Source organism: Bubalus bubalis, chromosome 21 (genome assembly GCF_019923935.1).
Source record: "Bubalus bubalis isolate 160015118507 breed Murrah chromosome 21, NDDB_SH_1, whole genome shotgun sequence".
NCBI classification, from domain to species: Eukaryota; Metazoa; Chordata; class Mammalia; order Artiodactyla; family Bovidae; genus Bubalus; species Bubalus bubalis.
In genome coordinates this window covers 35490675-35512980 of record NC_059177.1, presented here as the reverse complement: position 1 = coordinate 35512980, position 22306 = coordinate 35490675, and the positions used below count along the sequence as shown (strand labels likewise).

At 39.2% G+C, this 22306-nt stretch overlaps 1 protein-coding gene across 16 annotated transcripts in view; it reads right to left on the bottom strand.

Annotated features, from left to right (window-relative positions):
* The window catches only part of MAGI1 (membrane associated guanylate kinase, WW and PDZ domain containing 1), a 642924-nt gene that overhangs the window by 482622 nt on the left and 137996 nt on the right, over positions 1–22306 (bottom strand). The gene's annotated exons all lie outside the window — the stretch shown is intronic.

Here is a 22306-nt window from a genome sequence, read left to right as displayed (position 1 = left end):
TGTACCACGCAGCCAAAATATTTTTTAAATAAATTAAATAAACTTTTTTTTTTTTTTAAAAGAGAAGAATCTAATCACCTGCAAAAACAGAACAAAAACAAACCACGGTCCATAGCCAAACCACTCTGGCGTTGGATGAAATACTCAGGTCACAGGGTTCACATTGCAAATCAAAACTTTGGATGTGAGAGTGTACATCCATCCTTTAATTACCCAAATAAAGACAAAATAAGCATTCTCTCCAGTCCTCAAATGAGTACATCTTTACTACAAGATGAGAAGGAAAAAATAAAAGTAAAGGACAAGTCACACCAGAGATGGGACAGGCTTGCCACCATGACTGCATGTTCTGTTATGGTTTAAATATTACACTTTGTTTCGATGCTGTCAACCTGTTTACAAATAGCCCAGAACCAGCTCCTTGTCACAGCCCAAAGGAAAGCAGCCTGGATTGGTTTGGTGTCCAGCTCAGACCAGAAGCCACCTCCAGTTGATGTAGGCAACAGGTTGGGGGATGAACAGAGGTGCTAAGGTGGGAACTGACTTTTGCACTACAGAGTTTCTTCCCCCAAATCCTCATCATTGACCCCACTGGAGCTGGTTTCAGCTGCCCCTGGGGCCAGAACTCCTCCAGCTAGGAGTGAAGTGATCAAAGTCAATACAGATCTTACTTTGGAGTAACTTCCATGCCATCAAGCCACCTTAAGAAAAAAAAAAAAAAAAGAAATGCTTCTCAGTAAACAAAAAGTATGCCCACCTGGCAGGTCTGACACCTAGTTGTGGGTGCAAAAGCTCATTGAGGCACCAGAGGCTAGCTGCAAAGCTCCTCTAACATTTCTCAACATGCTGATGCCAAACCAGAAACTGAAGTGGAAGCAGAGAGTGAAAAGAAGTGACTAAGTTCACCAGGAACTCCCAGGATGAACAGTTAAACACTGGAAAAGTAATCATTCTCCCTTTTCATTAAGGAATTTGGAACATCAGACCCACCTCCACCTGCAGTCAGCAGAAAGAACTCCAAGTTGGGAGTAAGGGTTCTGGGTTGGGACTAAGGGTTCTGGGTAGAGAGCAGTCTACCTGGGAAAGATTGAAAGCAGGAGGAGAAAGGGACGACAGAGGATGATTGGATGGCATCAGCGACTTGATGAACATGAGTTTGAGCAAGCTCCAGGAGTTGGTGATGGACAGGGAAGCCTGGCGTACTGCAGTCCGTGGGGTCGCAAAGGTCAGACACAACTGAACAACTGAACTGAACTGAGAGAGCAGTCAAGGCCACCTCCATGAGGGAAGAAGAAGCTTTATTTGATGCTGAAAGCCCAGTTTGTGGTCGTGATACTACACTTTGAATAAACATGACAATGTACCAAGGGAAATGATGTACAAAGTCTCATGTATTACAACAACCTGAGCAACCAGACTGCCTGTGTTCCAATCCCAGCCCCAGTTCACGCTGGCTGTGTGTCCACAAAGCTCTTAATCTCTCCATGCTAAGAATCATATGTAAATTGGAAATAATAACGATTCCTACAACTCAAAGAGGAGTTATTTAAAAGGTTCGAAGTAGACAATCTGAGTAAAATGTCTGATTCATAATAAGTAATCAACATCATTTTATGGTTATTATTATTTCCATTTTACAGATAAGGAAACCAGCTTAGAAGGGATACAAAACTTGTCTTCACATTACACACCTGATAAGTTGCACAAGTGGGTCTGATGGGCCCCAGATCTCACATTTTATCCCAGTCCCTCCTCTCCCCTATACCCTTCCCCTTATCAACCCCAACAGATACATGAGATCAGCTGTTGGCTTGTCCATATGATTAAAAAAAAACTTAGAAGAAAAATTAAAATTCCCTAGCAAGCCCATACAGTACTAATAATAGGGGCGGGGGTGGTGTTGGCAGTGGTTATCACCATCATAGCAGTCCTCAGTGACCCTCTGCGTGCCACTGTGGACTAAAGTGTGTATATACAATATCTCACCTTTTCTGTCAGCAGAGAATCCAAGGGTTACATATCAGCTAAAACATCAGGGATCTGGAAGTCGTATCACAGAAAGGGAGCTATGCTTTGGCAGGACAATTATGGACAAGAAATACTGGAGAATGGTACCCAAACAAGGATCTTTATAACAGACGGGGTGGGAGGATCAAATGCTTGTGCCATAAAAGTAAGCATTACACACCTCACAAATGAGAACTTGAAGAACAGCTGACAGTCACAGATCACAGGGAGGTGTCCATACTAAACCATCTCAGCAGGTTAAGCAGGGAGGAAATGGCCTTAATTTTTCTTCAATAGAGAAAATCAAAGACAAGTTTGAGAAATCGTTTTAACTCCTGAACTAACGATTAGGAAAGTACTCTTGGTCCAGGACACATCTCAACAATGTCACATCACTTTCATCGTCTACATTTTCATCATTTTCTTGGACAATGAAACATCTCTGGATCTGATTTTAATTCTTCTTCACCCTAATGTCTATAAGGACAGGGATTGAGTCATGTTCACCAGTAAACAGCCAATACCTTATAACAGTACCTGGGCACAAACTAAGCAGATATTAAATATTTGCTGAATGCATAAATGATATCTCTAAATCTCTTAGCAGGCAAATACTAAGGACTCACTAAATTAATGGTATCTGATTATTAATATTTTCTGTTTTCCTCTACAAAAGGATTAATCTATTTCTTTGGATCTCACAATTTGCAAGCCTTACATGCAAAGTTCATTAGTATCTCAGAAATAAAGAAAAAAGATGAACATTTGCAATTCATCATTTCACAAACAGATCCCTGCCATCATAAATGAGGGATTAAATCAAACCTGAATCATAGATACACAGACACACAACTCCTACAATTTATTGTGTATATATTGAACACTTGCTTCCCAGAAAATACAGAAGAAATCCACACAGCAAAAAAGGTAATTAACCAGATGGCACTATTGTTTTCACAACCTGGAAGTTCATCATTGTTGATTCCTCTCTTTGCACCAGAAAGCAAATTTCTCGAGGGCAAAAAGTGAAGAAGAGAGAAATGCAAGATTACTACTTTCTTCCTGACCCAGGGATCAAACCCATGCCTCCTGCATTGGAACTGCAGAGTCTTAATCACGGGACTGCCAGGGAAGTGCCAAGGTAATGATGTTTTAACAAAGAGGAGATGCTTCCCCTATCCCACTTTTTCTGTTACCTACTCACTCTTAACACCTACCTTCATTATAAATGAAGCATGTTATAAAATTCATAGCATGTTATAACTAAAGAAGTATCAAAGATTATCTAATGACCAAACTTCTCAATTTATCATGGAAGAAGAGTAGAAATGTAGTAATTTCATATGAAAACAAAATCACACTCAGGACATTCAATGTTCTCAAAATATAGTATAATTAACATAAGATAATTTTAGATCTGCAAAGGCCACATATACCCTGTAAATATTTGCAGTTTGGGCTCAACTCCAGCCTTATTCCTTTCTTCAGACCCCTGCTTCCACTTGTTGCATAACTTGATATCTCTCCCAGGAACTCATGTGCAAGAAGGAATTTCAGCAGCTGTGGGTCAAAAGGCCATGCATTTCCAAATCCACATGTAGGAAGTGAGAATGACCAAGTCTGTATCAATTGGGTTGCTCACCATCAGTATTCCACTAAGTCAAGTGGACCCAACTCAGCCTGACAAAACCCTGACCTGGAGACCTGGGCCGATCCAAGGAGAACCCAAGAGGTTGTGATCCCACTACCCACCCTGTGCTCTAACTGCACATCTCACCTATTAAAACCAGAGAAACACTAGAACAGGTCCGCACTCAGCAAGCCACAAAGAGGACCATGACACAACCCTAATTCCTCACTGACATTTTCCATGACGTGCAGAAAAGAAAGGTCACAATAGAAAGGCACATTTCTCAGGTGAGTCAGAGGACAAAGTGGCATCCTAGAATTCTAGAGGAGAAAGAGTCCTTCAACTTCATGTGTAATACCTTTCTGTTACAAATAAACTGAAATACAGAGCAGTGAGCAAGGTCCCATGATAAACAGCAACAAACTCAGGTTCCCTGATTCCCAGCCGTAGGATCTGTCTCCTATCCTGACAGGAGAGAAATCATACGAGGGATCCAGGGATGCGTAAATACAACAGCAATTTGTCATGCTTTCGAACCCTTCCCACCCTCCTAAATCAGTTTATCTTTCAAGACCAAATAAAATTTCATCTACTCTGTGAGCTCTACCTTATCTTTCCTCAGCCCAATTAGGACCAATCACTTCTCATTCTCTTATCAAGTCATCCCTTTCCTTGATCTGCCAATTGACCCTCAGTTCAGTGATCCTGTAAATGAATTTTATCATTCACCATTTTTCTCTTCCTCTGGACTGGAAGCTCCTTGATGCCCAGATTCATCATTCTACCCTCCCGTTCATCCTCAGTCTCTCAACCACTGCCCATTTGCACACACTCATCAAAATGTGCATTTATACAACAAATATTTACTAAGCTTCTCCTTTGTGTTACACACTTCCCCGCGGATGTAACAATGACCAAGACAGGAACTGAACCTGTCCCCATGCAGTCTTCACTCTTAAAAGTGAAGAATCATATTACAGAATTAATTAAATAATATAGATGGGTAGTGCTGATCAGGAAAAAAGTGTCCTATGTTTACGTGATTAGGAATGGTTGGGATAAGTAACAAGTTAAAAAAAATGATTCTTGTGAGAGGTTCTCCAAGTGAATGAAGGTGCTTTTTACTTTGGAACACTGGATGGTTTTGTGGCCAGTAGTAGAATGTACTGAATCTGAAGATTCTGATGACCATGATTTCACCAAGGACAATACGTTTTGGGCAGGAGAATCCATAGGCATGATTCAAAGTCAAGTTCTGACACATTGGCCCCTAAAAGGGAGGAAGAAACTGAAATGGGAATTGGGGGAAATTTGAAGAACAGAAGTGAGGTCAGATGAGGAAGAATCAGAGCAGTGAATAAGGGTTGGATTTTCTGAGAAAGAGTTTGACACTGAGACCTAAACTAGGACTATGACAAGAATAGGTGTGTTGAGAAGGATGAGAAACAGAAATGGTGTGGATTCTCCCAGGTGGAAGGAACAGCAGATTCATATCAAGCCTGAAGTCAAGATTACAAATAACCGGCACACTATAGACATCCCAACATTTAAAAAATATTAATAACCAATTTCTAGGCACCTATATGTCTTCGTCCTTCATCACTGAAATCCACACACAGATGTTGCCTGGCAGATGTGTCAATTCCTCCCAAATACAATTTCAAACAGATTTGGTTTCCCAGGAAGCATCACATATAAATTTTAAATTACTCTCTTGCCTTAAAGGACAAGATGGTCTCAGGGTAGAAAACTGCACAGAAGGAGCTGGAAAACACGGCTGTAAAGCAAGTTTTGTTGTTAATTTACCAGGTGGCCTTTGGCAAGTCAATAAACAACCTTCTGTCTTCAATTCTCTATCTACAAAATCATTATCCAGAATGACCCTCTTTTCTAAATAGACTGAAATTTTATGAGAACTGCCAAGATGTACCACTGAATCTGCTTTAAAATGATTCAATAATAGAGTCAACTTTACAAATTATTTTAAAGTATTTAAACATTGTTTGGTCTTTTGATATGGAGGAATTCTATTCTAAGAAATTATGTCTTTTTTTTTTCCCTAGGTAGTTTAAAAATTTGTGCTAGAGCATTTCCATTTATTAGAAAAATAATATATGGCGCAATTCTTGAGCATGCAACACTGAAAATCACAAGTAGGCAAACTACTGGCTGGACGACCACGGCCAGGGTGTCAGAACTTCATATAGTGCAGTTTCCAAGAGGAGCCAAGAGCAACAGTGTGGATAGGGCAGTTCGTGCTCTGAGTTTTTCTTCTACCACCTCCCCAGCTAAGTAACCCGACATTTTCCTACATGAAAAATGGAGCTGAAGACTACCTTGGAGGACAGCTATTACACAACATATTAACAAAATTTAGCTCAGTACATGGCATATACCAGTGATTAAGAAACGGTAATCAACTTTAGCCTTAAAAAGTAGAACAAAGGCCATTTTGATATTTAATATCAAACATAGTTGATCCTCTCAATAGTCACTAAGTACTATAACTATCCCCCACTCTACAGATGAAGAAGTCATGCAACTGTGAGGGGAAGTAATTTACCCAAGAGAAGAATCAGTCAGCCCAAACATTTAAACTTCAGAACCTGTGCTCCAGACCAGTGCGCTATACAGCTCCTCTACAGACAGAAAGAGTACGGAAACCAGAAGGATCAAAGTAATTTCTTGGAAAAGTTATTCTGATGACATCAACAAAATTAAGTAAAAGGATGAGATTAAAATCAGGGAAACCAGGTAAACTTATTATAACAATCCTTAGGGAAGGGAAGGTGACAGCAAAGAAAAATAAACATCAGTGGCAGCAACGGTCCTAAGACGTTCTAGTCTTGGACACAGAAAACATCTGGGGAAATCAACTCAAGCTATCTTTCTGGGAAGGCTGGGTCCTTTTTCAGCCTCTAATCTAGAGGTGTTATTGTCAAGTTTCCTCCAAGATCTTGAGAGGAATATAGGATAAAAAGGAAGTAGAGACTAAAGCTGCTCCTCTGGGCCAGCAACTGTGAATGGCCACATTAGAGCATGAACATGAGGTTTTCTCTAACATACACTGAAGAATTCAGAAGCATTTAGAGTCCAATCCAGGTAGCATGGTTTAAGTCCCAGGAACTTGAGAACATAATGCAGCTGTATTAAGCTCATCTTACATTTGGAGTAGCTTTATAAAATGATACGACTTAGCCTTAAGAAAGTATAGATTTAAAGAAGAATGTGCTCTCAATTTTATGGTGGAGCACCTCAGCTCTTCACATCGTTCTAAATTAGTTGTATTTTTCCTTGCTGGTGACCTGGGTGGGAGAGGAAATTCAAAGTTCTCTTCCTCACAGTAGACAGTGGTTAAAAAGGCATGGGACCCTATGGAAATCTAGCAAAGAAAAGGGCTATGGGTTGACAGAGTCCATTCAAGCATTATCAAGAGGAAATCAGGTTTCTATCGTGGATCATACAACTATCTTACCCTATTCATCAAGCAGTCTTCTATTTGGGAAATTCCTGAATTCCACATGGCTTGCCAATCAGATCAGATCAGATCAGTCGCTCAGTCGTGTCCGACTCTTTGCGACCCCAGGAATCGCAGCATGCCAGGCCTCCCTGTCCAGCACCAACTCCCAGAGTTCACCCAGACTCACGTCCATCGAGTCGGTGATGCCATCCAGCCATCTCATCCTCTGTTGTCCCCTTCTCCTCCTGCCCCCAATCCCTCCCAACATCAGAGTCTTTTCCAATGAGTCAACTCTTCGCATGAGGTGGCCAAAGTACTGGAGTTTCAGCTTTAGCATCATTCCTTCCAAAGAAATCCAAGGGCTGATCTCCTTCAGAATGGACTGGTTAGATCTCCTTGCAGTCCAAGGGACTCTCAAGAGTCTTCTCCAACACCACAGTTCATAGGCAAGCATTAATATGTTATATTAAGCTTGCACGTTGACAGCAGCCTTTCTTTTTATAAATTCATATATGTTCATTCTAACTCATGGTTCTGTGAAATGAACTAATGTGAATTTGCTCCTGGCAGCTAGGTAAATACCCTCCTTGGAGGCTCCCTGGCTGCTGCACTAGCTGCCCTTGAGCCACTGTGAAATTGTTCATTGTACATTTGTACAATTGTATATTGTACATTTCAAATAGGCTTCTTTGGTTAGCAACAGAAACCAACTCTGGCTAATGTAAAAGAAAAAAAGCAATTTATTGTGTGACCAAAAACTAAAAGGCTGAAGAAACAGCCTCAGGAAGAACAGGTAACAAAATAACTCTAAAGATCTAGGAAGCAGGAGCCATGGTCTCTTCTCACCTCTGGGTGAATAAGTTTTCACATCACTCAGTTCTGTATTTAACTTTTGGAAGGGTCTTACGGGTTTAGCTTAAGTCACACATTCTCCCAGCAGAAGTCAGAGAACTTTGGCTGTCCAACCCATTAAAACTAAATGAGACGCTCCCCAGTGGGCAAAAAAGCGGGGAGGGGAGAAAAAGGAAGCAAAAGAACGAGGAAAAAATGATCAAAGAAAATGTGCACCAATCACCTCCGTGAAGAAAATGCCCAAAGTCATCTCAAGTGCAGTTAGGAAGCCCACAGTAGCAGCTTACGCATCTGCCGATCTCTCCAATTTCTTTAAAATGCCCGTCTTTTCATGGGCCTAGCTACACTAAAAAAGTGGAAGACTGGGTGCGAATATAACAAGGGACTCTCATGAGAAGAGCACAAGTAAAACATATATATTAAAAAGGAGCCCCAACATCAGTGAAAATCATAAAAAGTAATTTTTTATGATGTACCTCATCATACAATGGTTTTTGAAGCTGGATTTTGTGTTAACCAAACAAGCTGGAAATAGTGTTTCAAAAACATATGTATTGGAGGGAGGTTCAAGAGGGAGAGGACATACGTATACTTATGGCTGATTTATGTTGTTGGTGGGCCGCTATCTATGGAGTCGGACACGACTGAAGTGACTTAGCAGCAGCATGGCAGAAGGCAACAACATTGTAAAGCAATCATTTTCCAATTAAAAGTCAATTTAAAAAAGCATATGCATGCAGAAGTTGCACTAGAAACTTTCTGCCTAAAAAAAATAGTCGAAAAAATTCTGAAATGTAATTCTCAAGAATGAAAAACAGTATCTTGTTTATAAGCAGGATGGATCATAGCAAAGAACTTCATACTTGTTAAGATAAATAACTCTGTAACAATTATAGTAAAGACATATTTGTGGAGTTCCATTGAAAGCGGCAATTTGCACTAAGATTCTACTACTGAAAGACCCCCCAGTTAAGATGGAATGTGTGAATTACTGAATTACTAATATTGACAGTTTTCAAAAGATATTCTTTGACAGAAATTGTTACTCTAAACACTGGCATCAGCATATCCAGTTGTGAGACAAATGATATATTCCAGGACAGCCACTGTTCTAATCTACTCTAGGGTCTTATTTTCCCTGTCTCTTACCTTAAAAAAGAAAGAGAGAGGAAACTGCAAAAATTACAATGGTTTATCTTGAGCTTTATGTATATGTGAATTGCCTACAGGCATTCAATAAACTGTGACTCTCCCAAATAAACTACCAGGGCTACTATATTTCTTGTTCATTAGGGAAAAAAGAAGTTTTTCAGTCTTAATTCCCCAAGTTTACCAAAAAGAAAAGAAGACAGGAATTCTTTCAGAATCATACTTCAGTAGGTTAAAAAAAGAAAGAAAGACACTGAGATTCTAATTGAAAAACAAGTTATGGAAAAGAACAAGAATGAAAAGAGGAAGATAAATAGAGGTAATTCACCAACAGATGGATATATTAAAGCGATCTAAAATGATGGTCCACTAATGTGATTCCCAAACTCACAATCTAACAAAAAGAATTGCAGGCCCACACAAAGCTTACCAATCTCCATTCCCTATGGCCAACCAATTGCTGCCTATCCTTAGATACAACAGGTAGCTATTGACAGAAAGCACAGAACATGAGGTATCCAAGTGCAGACTCATTACCAATAAGAAAGGATAAATTGTACCACATGGAGTGGAAGAATGAAGGGAGAACTCAATTATACCACCATCTACAAACACACAACATGAGCAAACCATGAATAAAAATAATCCCCTCAAATACAAAGAGACACTATTTCCAAGTGAGGGATAAAATCAAAGGAGAAAAATAATTTTAAATAACTAGAATCAATTTCCCAATTACTAAAACAATTAACTATATTTATTATCAGATTATCATAGATTTAAGTGAAAGATAAAACTCGAGGGTTGAGTAGGAGACAAGGAAATTTGTATTAACATGATATTTATCAAAAACCTTAAAAAAGTATAAATCCCATCACCAAACAGTTCTGCATGTAATAACCTGTCTCAAGGAAATATTCAGAAAAATATACATTATGTACACAAAAATATTCATCATGGTATTGTTTAGAATGGCAGAAGTGCAGACACAGCCTAAATATTCAAAATTGGAACTCATTATATCGATTCTAAAATATCCATAAAATAGGTACCTTAATAGTGGTGCAAAATGGTTTTTACATGTAGTATGAATGACAGGTAAGTTCACTTTAGTCGCTCAGTCGTGTTTAACTCTCCGCAATCCAATGGACTGCAGCACACCAGGCTTCCCTGTCCATCACCAATGCCCAGAGCTTACTCAAAGTCATGTCCATCGGGTCGGTGATATCATCCAACAATCTCATCTTCTGTCATCCCCTTCTCCTCATGCCTTCAATCTTTACCAGCATCAGGGTCTTCTCCAATGAGTCAGTTCTTCGCATCAGGTGGCCAAAGTATTGGAGTTGCAGCTTCAACATCAGTCCTTCCAATGATTATTCAGGACTGATGTCCTTTAGGATTAACTGATTTGACCTCCTGGCAGTCCAAGGGACTCCCAAGAGTCTTCTCCAACACCACAGCTCAAAAGTATCAATTCTTCGGCACTCAGTTATCTTTACGGTCCAACTCTCACATCTATACATGACTACTGGAAAAATCAAAGCTTTGACTAGACGGACGTTTGTTGGCAAAGTAATGTCTCTGCTTTTTACTATGCTGTCTAGATTTGTCATAGCTATCCTTCCAAGGAGAAAGCATATTTTAATTTCACAGATGCATTCACTATCTGCAGTGATTTTGGAACCCCGAAAAATAAAGTCTTTCACTGTTTCCATTTCCTCAGTCTCTATTTCCCAAAAAGTGATGGGACAGGATGCCATTATTCAGTTTTCTAAATTTTTAGTTTTAAGCCACCTTTTTCACTCTCCTTTTCATTTTCATCAAGAGGCTCTTTAGTTATTATTCGATTTTTGCCATAATGGTGGTGACATCTGCATAGCTGAGGTTACTGATATTTAGTCTGGCAATCGTGATTCAGCTTATGCTTCATCAGCCCGGCATTTCACATGATGTGTTCTGCATATAAGTTAAATAAGCAGGATGATAATATCAGCCTTGATGTACTTCTTTCTCGATTTGGAACCAGTCTGTTGTTCCCTGATGGGCATACAGATTTCTCAAGAGGCAGGTCAGATGGACTGGAATTTCCATCTCTTTAAGAATTTTCCACAGTTTGTTGTGACCCACAGAGTCAAAGGCTTTGGCATAGTCAATAAAGCAGAAATAGATGTTTTTCTGGAGCTCTCTTCCTTTTTTGATGATCCAGCGGATGTTGGCAATTTGATTTCTGATTCCTCTGCCTTTTCTATATCCAGCTTGAACATCCAGAAGTTCACAGTTCACGTACTGTTGAAGCCTCGATTGGAGAATTTTGAACATTACTTTCCTAGCGTGTAAGATAAGTCCAACTGTGCAGTAGTTTAAGCATTCTTTCAAATTATCCTTTTTTGAGATTGAAATGAAAACTAACCTTTTCAAGCCCTGTGGCCACTGCTGAGTTTTCCAAATTTGCTGGCATATTGAGTGCAGCATTTTCACAGCATCATCTTTTAGGATTTTAAATAGCTCAACTGGAATTCCATCACCTCCACTAGATTTGTTCATAGTGATGCTTCATAAGGCCCACTTGACTTCACATTCCAGGATGTCTGGCTCTAGATGAGCAATCACACTATCATAATTATCTGGGTCGTGAAGATCTTTTCTCTATAGATCTTCTGTGTATTCTTGCCACCTCTTCTTAATATCTTCTGCTGCTGTTAAGTCCATACCATTTCTGTTCTTTACTGTGCCCATCTTTGCATGAAATATTCCCTTGGTATCTCTAATTTTCTTGAAGAGATCTCTAGTCTTTCCCATTCTACTGCTTTTCTGTATTTCTTTGCATTGATCACTGAGGAACGTTTTCTTGTCTCTCCTTGCTATTCTTTGGAACTCTATATTCAGTTGGATATATCTTTCATTTTTTCCTTTGCCTTTCACTTCTCTTCTTTTCTTAGCTATTTGTAAGGCCTCCTCAGACAACCATTTTGCCTTTTTGCATTTCTTTTTTGGGGGGATAGCCTTGATCCCTGTGTCCTGTACAGTGTCATGAACCTCCGACCATAGTTCTTCAGGCACTCTGTCTGTCAGATCTAATCCCTTCGATCTATTGTTACTTCCACTGTATAATCGTAAGGGATTTGATTTAGGTCATACCTGAAAGGTCTAGTGGTTTTCCCTACTTTCTTCAATTTAAGTCTGAATTTGGCAATAAGGAGTTCATGATCTGAGCCACAGTCAGCTCCCAGTCTTGTTTCTGCTGACTGTATAGAGCTTCTCCATCTTTGGCTGCAAAGAATATAATCAATCTGATTTCAGTATTGACCATCTGGTGATGTCCCCATTAGCTCCACCATACTTTGGCCTCAGGTCAAACAACAGGGAGAAAACACAGCCCAGCCGATCAACAGAAAACTGGATTAAAGATTTCCTGAACATGGCCTCACTCATCAGAATAGGACCCAGTTTTCCCCTCAGTCAGTCTCTCCCATCAGGAAGCTTCCATAAGCCTCTTATCCTTCTCCATCAGAGGGCAGGCAGAAGGAAAATCACAATCACAGAAAACTAACCACACTGATCACATGGACCACCGCCTGGTTTAACTCAATGAAACTTTGACCCATGCCATGTAGGGCCACCCAAGATGGATGGGTCATGGTGGAGAGTTGTGACAAAACGTGGTCCACTGGAGAAGAGAATAGCAAACCACTTCAGTATTCTTGCCTTGAGAACCCCATGAAAAGGCAAAAAGATAGGACACTGAAAGATGAACTCCCTGTGTCAGTACGTGCCCATACACTACTGTAGATCAATGGAGAAATAACTCGAGAAAGAATGACGAGACGGAGCCAAAGCAAAAACAACACCCAGCTGTGGATGTGACTGGTGATGGAAGCAACGTCCGATGCTGTAAAGAGCAATATTGCATAGGAACCTGGAATGTTATGTCCATGAATCAAGGCAAATTGGAAGTGGTCAAACAGAAGATGGTAAGAGTGAACGTCGACATTTTAGGAATCAGCAAACTAAAATGGACTGTAATGGGTGAATTTAACTCAGATGACCATTATATCTACTACAGTGGGCAGGAATCCCTTAGAAGAAATGGAGTAGCCATCATAGTTGACAAAAGAGTCCGAAAGGCAGTATTTGGATGCAATCTCAAAAACAACAGAATGATCTCTCTTCGTTTCCAAAGCAAACGATTCAATATCACAGTAATCCACATCTATGTCCCGATCAGTAATGCTGGAGAAGCTGAAGTTGAACGGTTATATGAAGACCTACAAGACCTTCTAGAGCTAACATCCCAAAATGATGCCCTTTTCATTAAAGGGGATTGGAATGCAAAAGTAGGAAGTCGGGAGACACCTGAAGTAACAGGCACATCAGGCTGGACTTGGAGTACAAAACAAAGCAGGTCAAAGGCTAACAGAATTTTGCCAAGAGAACGGACTGGTCACAGCAAACACCATCTCCCAACAAGACAAGAGAAGCATGAACATCCTACATTATCAAATATAGATCACATGGGAAAAATTCAAGCTATGAAGCAGTTAAGATCTCTGAGTCAAATGCTTATGTAATTGTGGGTATTATATGTATATATTTCTATATACGGATATATTCACATATATATACTACTATTTAAAAATCAAATGTTGTACAGCAGTACTCTCTGACAAGAGGTATTACAGTTTTATTTGTCTATATTTTCTGAGTATAGCAAACAAGTTTGATAAATTCAAGTAAAAGTAACTCTACAAGAATAACATGGTATACGTTCTTCAAGATTAGGCATATATGTATGTAAAGAGCCAACTTTTCGTTAGACTGAGAAATGAACTATTATACTCCAAATCTCCCTATTTTTTACATAGTTTCCTAATTTTAGCTTTATACTTATTCTGTAAAGAATATTCATATGTATGAACTTATGAATATGAACGTATGCTGAACTTCCCAAGTGGTTCAGAGGTAAAGAATCTGCCTGTCAGTGCAGAAGATGCAGGAGATACGGGTTCGATCCGTGGGTCAGGAAGATGCCCCTGAGGAGGAAATGACAACCAACTCCAGTTTTCTTGCCTGAAAAGTCCCAAGGACAGAGAAGCCTGGCGAGTTATACTCCATGGGGTCACAAAAGTCAGAAACAACTTAGCAACTAACCAACAAAAACGTTTCATTATCAGCAAAATTATATGTAACACTTTTTGACAAACTACATAAATGATTAATAACAAGGAAAATACTTAAAGGAGAAAACTATCTGGTTAACTTATATTTGGTACCATCAAGGGGATTTTTCACTTAATCTCAAAAAAATGTTTGTCTCAAGATTCCTTTTAAACAAAATGATAAAGTTATACTCATCACAAAGACTGTGAGATGCCTTCTAAATACCTGTTCCCCGCATCCTCCAAATTTCTCAGCTGAGCATATGGCTGCTCTGATTAAAGTGCTCCATTGCATCTGCTTATGACCATATGATGAGGTCTGGCTAATGAGATGTGAGCAGAAGTAGAGTGTGTAATTTCTAAGACATGTCTACAAAAAGCAGAGCCCTGCACTCCCATGGTCCCCTGACCACTAGCAGGAATGCTATGGAGGACAAAATGTTGCAAACAGCAGAGTAATAAATGAAATGAACCCAACTTCACGACCCCACAGAAGCACCACATTAACCCTGAACTATTATAGGTTTGACCATTATATAAGACAGAAATGAACTTCTGTGATACTGAAACCACTATGATTTGGGAGCATGTGCAAACTACAATGGATCAATGGGTAAAGAATCCACCTACAATGCAAGAGAAGAGGAGATGTAGGTTTGATCTTGGGTCGGGAGGATCTGGAGAAAAAAAATGGCAACCCATTCCAGTATTCTTGCCTGGGACATCCCATGGACAGAGGAGTCTGGCAGGCTACCATCCATGGGGTCATAAAGAGTCAGACAAGAGTGACTAAGCGCAGCTAATAATGTAACTAAACCTAGTCTTCTCATACTCTTCATATTGTTCATGGGGTTCTCAAGGCAAGAATACTGAAGTCATAGGAAAAACCCTTTTCTAACAACACAATAGACGGTTCTACACATAGAAATCACCAGATGGTCAATACCAAAATCAGACTGATTATATTCTTTGCAGCCAAAGATGAAGAAGCTCTATATACACTCAGCAAAAACAAGGCCAGGAGCTTACTGTGCTCAGATCATGAGCTCCTTCTTGCCAAATTCAGACTTGAATTGAAGAAAGTAGGGAAAACCGCTAGACCATTCAGGCATGACCTAAACCAAATCCCTTACAATTATACAGAGGAAGTGACAAATAGATCGAAGGGATTAGATCTGACAGACAGAGTGCCTGAAGAACTATGGACGGAGATTCATGATACTGTACAGGAGGCCGTGATCAAGATCATTCCCAAGAAAAAGAAATGCAAAAAGGCAAAATGGTTGTCTGAGGAGGCCTTACAAATAGCTGGGAAAAGGGGAGAAGAGAAAGGCAAAGGAGAAAAGGAAGGATAAATCCATCTGAATACAGAGTTCCAAAGAACAGCAAGGAGAGATAAGAAAGCCTTCCTCAGTGATCAATACAAAGAAATAGAGGAAAACAATAAAATGGGAAAGACTAAAGATATCATCAAGAAAATTAGAGATACCAAGGGAATATTTCATGCAAAGATGGACACAATAAAGGACAGAAATGGTATGGACCTAACAGAAGCAGAAGATATTAAGAAGAGGTGGCAAGAATACACAGAAGAACTCTATAAAAAGAGATCTTCATCACCAAGATAACCACAATGGTGTGATCACTCATCTAGAGCCAGACACCCTGGAATGCGAAGTCAAGTGGACCTTAGGAGGTGGACCTTAGGAAGTGGACCTTAGGAAGCATTACTACAAACAAAACTACTGGAGGTGATGGAATTCTAGTTGAGCTATTTCAAACCGTAAAAGATGATGCTGTGAAAGTGCTGCACTCAATATGCCAGAAAGTTTGGACAACTCAGCAGTGACCACGGGACTGGAAAAGGTCAGTTTTCATTCCAATCCCAAAGAAAGATAATGGAAAAGAATGTTCAAACTACCACACAATTGTACTCAACTCTCGTGCTAGCAAAGTAACGCTCAAAATTCTCCAAGCAAGACTTCAACAGTACATGAACTGTGAACTTCCAGATGTTCAAGTCAGATTTAGGAAGGGCAGAGGAATCAGAGACCAAATTGCCAACATCCGCTGGATCTTTGAAAAATCAAGAGAGTTCCAGAAAAACATCTACTTCTGCTTTATTAACTGTGCTAAAGCCTTTGACTGTATGGATCACAACATACTGTGGAAAATTCTTATAGAGATGAAAATACCAGACCACCTTACCTGCCTCCTGAGAAATCTGTATGCAGATTTTCTTTTTCTCTGTATACAGAGAAATCTGTATGTCAAGGAGTTAGAACTGTACATGGAAGATCAGACTAGTTCCAAATTAAGAAAGGGGTACATCAAGGCTGTATACTGTCACCCTGCTTATTTAACTTATATGCAGAGTACATCATGCAAAATGGCAGACTGATGAACCACAAGCTGGAATCAAGATTGCTGAGAGAAATATCAATAACCTCAGATATGCAGATGTCACCACCCTTATGGCAGAAAGCGAATAATAACTAAAGAGCCTCTTAATGAAATTTAAAGAGGAGAGTGAAAAAGGTGTCTTAAAATTCAACATTCAGAAAATGAAGATCATGGCATCCAGTCCCATCACTTTATGGCAAATAGATGCAGAAACAATGGGAACAGTGACAGATTTTATTTTCTTGGGCTCCAAAATCACTGCAGATGGTGACTGCAGCCATGAAATAATTAAAGATGCTTGCTCCTTGGAAGAAAAGCTATGACCAACTTAAACAGCATATGAAAAAGCAGAAACATTACTTTGCCAACAAAGGTCCATCTAGTCAAAGCTATGGTCTTTCCAGTAGTCATATATTGATGTGAGAGTTGGACCATTAAGAAAGTTGAGCACCAAAGAACTGATACTTTTGAGCTGTGGTGTTGGGAGACTATTGAGAGTCCCTTGGATTGCCAGGAGATCAAACCAGTCGATCTTAAAGGAAATCAATCCTGAACATTCATTGGAAGGACTGATGCTGAAGTTGAAGCTCCAATACTTTGGCCAGGTGATGTGAAGAACTGACTCATTGGAAAATACTCTGATGCTGGTGAAGATTGAAGGTGGGAGGAGAAGGGGATGACAGAGGATGAGATGATTGCATGGTATCACCGACTCGATGGACACGAGTTTGAGCAAGCTCCAGGAGTTGGTGATGGACAGGGAAGCCTGGTGTGCTGCAGTCCATAGGGTCACGAAGGGTTAGACATGACTTAGTAACTGTCCTGAACTGACTGAAACCTGTTCTTAGAATCCAGTGGAAGCAGTGAACTGGCGGTTTGATTTCTCAAACTTGATCTTACATATCTCTTCCTCAAAAAATAGTTGAGAAGCTATACATAACTCTTGTGACTTCTTAATCATTTAAGAAAATAGAGTATCTAATTTCTAATATAGATTAGAGTACTATCTGTAGCCTTGGACACAAGACTTCTGAGCCAACACATGAAATATTAAGTATAGCTATAATAAAATATTAAGAATAGTCTAAGTTGAAAGCCAGATTTTCAAACAAGAATTAAATAAGTACATCTGCTTATTTAAACGGAGAAGAAAAATGGCGCACCCCACTCCAGTACTCTTGCCTGGAAAATCCCGTGGATGGAGGAGCCTGGTAGGCTGTAGTCCATGGGGTCGCTAAGAGTTGTACACAACTGGGCAACTTCACTTTCATGCATTGGAGAAGGAAATGACAACCCACTCCAGGGTTCTTGCCTGGATAATCCCATGGACGGGGGAGCCTGGTGGGCTGACACATCTATGGGGTTGCACAGAGTCGGACACAACTGAAGTGATTTAGCAGCAGCAGCAGCAGCAGCAGCTTATTTAAAAATCATCTAAATTTTTTAAATTCTAAAGATTATCTACATACTGTATATGTGCAGAATAAATATAAGTGAAATTGGTTTACCTCTGTAGATCTGGACATTTGGGTTGGAGAAAGAAGGAGGTAGGTAACAGAAAAAAATGTAGTTTTCTTCCTAAAAAATCTATGTTTTATTAGAATTTTTATAATAAATGTGTATTACTTTAATAATATACAAAAACTTCAAAATTAAAGCATATATTAGAACTCTGTAAGTTACACCAATTAAAAAAGAAAACGCAGAGGCAAGAGGAGGCAATGAAATTTCTATCTACAAATAAAACTACAGCTTTCTAAAGTCAATCAAGTAAATCCATACATTCATATAAGTTCTACTGTACATTAAAAAAATACAGCACACCACAAAACTTAAACCTATTTTTTAAACTTTCTTTCCTTTAATGGACATAACAATTTATCTCAGACTAATACAGTAAACAGGAAAAAAAAAAGAAACACATAAAATTAAAGGAACAGAAATACACACATTCTATATCTGGTTAAGATATTAATAAACTAACAATCATAGGGCATCCCTGGATCTAAGGCACAGTATTTTCAATCTGAATGTTAAATCAGTACATCTTTGAGCATGGATCAGTGTCTGAAGGCTATCAAGACCTTGTGAGGGTGTGGTAGGCTGCTGTTACCCAACCTGGGCACTGGTATACTATCCATTGCCAAGTACTTATTCTCACGTAAGAGCACAGCTACACTACCAAACAGAGTAACACACCAGATTAACATCACACACACTGAATGTTAGCAAATATTAGAGCATCTAGAATTAAATATTAAGCATCTAGAATTCACCTAAACAACTTTACAAAAGCCCAAGGGTATTCAAAGAGAGCTGGAGAAAAGGACTGTCTTTCATCCTCAGGGCCAGAATCAAGGAAAACTGTTGAGCATATATCATGTTGACTGTCTAATGCAGTCAGCCAAAGTTTTAAGAGACTCATTATAATTCTCAAGGTCCAAATGAACTCTTATGAGGCTAAGCTGAGAAGTAAAAAAAAAAAAAGTTGGTGTTTATTGCAAGTTATTACTGGCAGAAGTTAAGAAAATCAAAGTATTCAAGTAATAAATGGGATAAAATTTATAATAACGATGCAGATTATGAACCTACTGAAACTGGAAAATTTATTCACTACAGTCTTACATATACACACAGATATTAAATTTTAAAATGCTAAAACAGTATTCTTTACAATTAAAAAAAAACTCTCAAAAACAAAATATTGATTATAAAAAACTAAAAGCCCTTAATTCTCCCATTCTAAAAGAAAGAGAAAGCATAAAGATTGCCCAGATGCTCAAGACATTTCAATCCAATGCTGCTATGAACTTCAGGTGACAAAATCTGATAGATGGAAAACAGTTATTCCAAGAGGTTTGGTACTCTATATTATCTGTATAATAAATAAATATTATAAACTAAATATTTTCCATTATACACATATGTAACAGATATGGTAATACAGAGATGCAATGTATAATAAATAGGCACTACCAGATTCATAGTGGCTTTCCAAAACTACCAGATCCTAAAAGTATAACTAATATTAAGTAAGTGTCTAATTTTTTTTTTTTAATACAGACTCTAAAAAAATAGAAACCACATCCTTAGCCAGAGTGATCTTTCAATTAACCTGGGTAATATACTGTCTGATAGCCAGGGAGAGTTACTAAATCAGACCTGGGTCAGACTGAAATGGCTGAAGTAACTAAGCAAAAAGACCAATGATCCAACCTGCAGTGGAACATGTGTGAAAGGAAAAGAGAAAGATCTATCAACTGAAAAAGCCAAGAACTCCTTTCTGTTTCTGGGAGTCCTTGGAAAGGTCCCATTGCTTCCACAGATTCTGAATCAGCACAAATCCTTCTCTTCTGGGCTTAGTGATGCGCTCAACATTTTCAATCCAGAATCATAGTCTCTGTCTTCTCAGCTACTCTGCCATAGTAATGACTATTCTTGACTACTTAGTTGAATACTATCAGTGACTTTCAACAAATTCCTCTTTCCCCAAAACACAACAAAGAAGGACAGTAACAAACTCAATTTCAGCGAGAGCAAACATTTAGTAAGATTCTTCTACAATTATTTGCCTCAAAGTACCTACGAAAACCACAGTAAATAAAAGCCTGTAGCACAGTTTTTGGTATGTTAACACGAATAAAATAAGATTTCCTTCTGCTCCCCTTTTCTTCATCTGATCTTCTATAATGGAATATGTATTCCTTTTTCTACCCACTGAAACCAAAGGTTCTTGGACAGGTATAATCTTAGCAAGATATGTAAAATAAATGTTTTGACAGATATTAGTAAAAGACTTTTTTCATTTCACAAAAATTACATTCAAACTTTGATATCCAAAAGCCCCCCCTGGTTTCTTACCTAAAGGTGCTTAAACAACATTTGCGTAACTCCTTTAAAAATCATAACAATCAACATAAATCCCTCCACACATTCTCAAACTCCAACAATATAGTTTCATAGGAAATAACAACTATCATTTATTTGACATCTCACAAGTATTAAAACACTAAATATCATGATAAGTCTAGAGGGAGTCCCATTTATACTTAAAGAAACAAATACACAAAGTGGAGACAGGATTCAAACCTAGAAGAAGGACTGCTTCATTTGAATCTCGCAATTAACTTGTTCTGGTTACTTACTGCTACATGGCAAATCACCCCAAAATATCATGACTTCAGACAACAACCAGACATGTATTACCTTTTACAGGTGTGGTGCATCAGAGTTTTACACGTAGCACAGTGGAAATGTCTTGTCTCTGCTTCTTGACTCCTGGGGCTTCTGCTGGTAAGACTGAGGGTGACTCAGCAGCGAGGGGTAACTCATGCAGTATCCCCCTAGCTCAAGTGGGGCTGTCCACTACAACACCAATGGGAGCACCTCCAAGTGGTTGCCTGAGGTTCCTCACAGCCTGCTGGCTGCATTCCAAAGGCAAATGTCCCAAGACACTCAGGAAACAGCTCTGTTTTCAGGACACTGTCTTGGAATTCTCACAGCACCACTCCCATCATCATCACAAATTCCTCTTGACTCAAAGAGAAGCCACATAGACTCCATTGCCCGCTTCCTCCCCATGGAAACAGTGTCCAGTTGAATGCAAGCTATCACAACAGGCAATTGGTGCCATAATCCCCAAGGGACGAGTATTATGATTCCTAACTAGACTGAAAAACTAAGTTTCAGAAAGGCTCTGTGACCTTCCTAAGTTGACATAACTAATAAACTATATTAAGATGCTAAAATAGGCCATGGTGATTCTAAAACCTATACAATTTACCATTACTTGTAAAACCACCACTGAAATTGTGCTATTCTTTGGCAAAAGGTAGCATACCTCTGTTTTTGAAAAAAAATTTTTAAAAAGCAAAGCATCTCATAAAAATTATGCTAAAAGATGATCCAAATATAGAATTATCAGATTTTGGAAAGGTGGCAAGTAAAAATCCTATTATATTTTTAGCCTTGTCAAGCATGTTGAATACTAGAGCTTGTTTTTCATTGGGTTAAGATTAGTGTTAAGAGAAGAGAAATGGAGTACCAAGAGCATTCTGTAAAGACAGTCCTTGAGAAGAACAGGAGCCACCTGGGGCAGCTATGCAACCATCCAGGGAAGCCCACACAGGACAGACCCAGGCAACACAGAGAACCCAGTGAGCCACCATCTTCAGCTGAGGTCAAGTCCAAGAAAGGAATCCTTAGTCATCACCATCCGCAGCCATGAAAGTGCCAAGCCCAGCAATGAGTGACTCTTCTGGCATGGGAAATTTCACAACACATCTTTATTACAAGCCAAGGCTGCCTGCATCATCCCCAGTCACTGCCTCACGAAAACTGTAATGTGAATGTTTACTGTTGTCAAAGCACCTTCACATGAGGCAAAGATAACACACACCCATTTCTGTGACGCTTCCAAAGAGGACTGAACGATACAACAAGGATCAGAAATGAAGACACTTCACGTTATCTATTAAAACAATTCAAGATTTCTCTTTTTTAGGGGTCTGGGATGTTCGCGGGAGACTTAGAAATCTGCACATGGTCTTGCATAACCTGACAATAAATCCATCCATCCTCCACTGGATCACTGGGTTGAGAAAATACCAGGCATGAATGTGACCATATGTCTTGAACAAATGCATCTTT